The following is a 956-nucleotide window of genomic DNA, read 5'->3' as shown; positions in this document are numbered from 1 at the left end:
CCTTCATTATGTCCCATTTGTTTGGGTATGTTGTGGCTTCATTTTCATTAAACTCTAAAAAGTCTTTAATTTCTTTCTATTTCATCCTTGACCAAGTTATCATTGAGAAGAGTGTGGTTCAGTTTCCACTTGATTGTTGACTTTCTATTGTTTATACTGTTATTGAAGATCAACTTTAGCCCGTGGTGATTTGATAGAATGCATGGGATAATTTCAATATTTTGGTATCTGTGGAGGCCTGTTTTGTGACCAATTATATGGTCAATTTTGGAGGAGGTACCATGTAGGGCTGAGAAGAAGGTATATCCTTATGTTTTAGGATAAAATGTTCTGTAGATATCTATTAAATCCATTTGTTTCATAACTTCTGTTAGTGTCCATGTGTCTCTGTTCATTTTCTGTTCCAAGGTCTGTCCATTGGTGAGAGTGGGGTGTTGAAATCTCCCACTATTATTGGGTGAGGTGCAATATGTGCTTTGAGCTTCACTAATGTTTCTTTAATGAATGTTGCCGCTCTTGTATTTGGAGCATAGATATTCAGAATTGAGAGTTTCTCTTGGTAGATTTTACCTTTGATGAGTATGAAGTGCCACTCTTTGTCTTTTTTGATAACTTTGGGTTGGAAGCCAATTTTATTTGATATTAGAATGGCTACTCCAGCTTATTTCTTTGGACCATTTCCTTGGAAAATTGTTTTCCAGCCTTTCACTTTGAGGTAGTGTCTATCTTTTTCCTGAGGTGGTTTTCCAATAAGCAGCAAAATGTTGAGTCCTGGTTGTATAGCCTGTCTATTAGTCTATGTCTTTTTATTGGGGAATTGAGTCTATTGATGNTAAGATAAATTAAAGAAAAGTAATTGCTTCCTGTTATTTTTGTTGTTAAAGTTGAGATTTTGTTCTTGCGGCTGTCTTCTTTTAGGTTTGTTAAAGGATTACTTTCTTGGTTTTTCTAGGATG

Source organism: Mus pahari, chromosome X, assembly GCF_900095145.1.
Source record: "Mus pahari chromosome X, PAHARI_EIJ_v1.1, whole genome shotgun sequence".
In the NCBI taxonomy this organism is placed as follows: Eukaryota; Metazoa; Chordata; class Mammalia; order Rodentia; family Muridae; genus Mus; species Mus pahari.
This window is presented reverse-complemented; position numbering follows the sequence as displayed.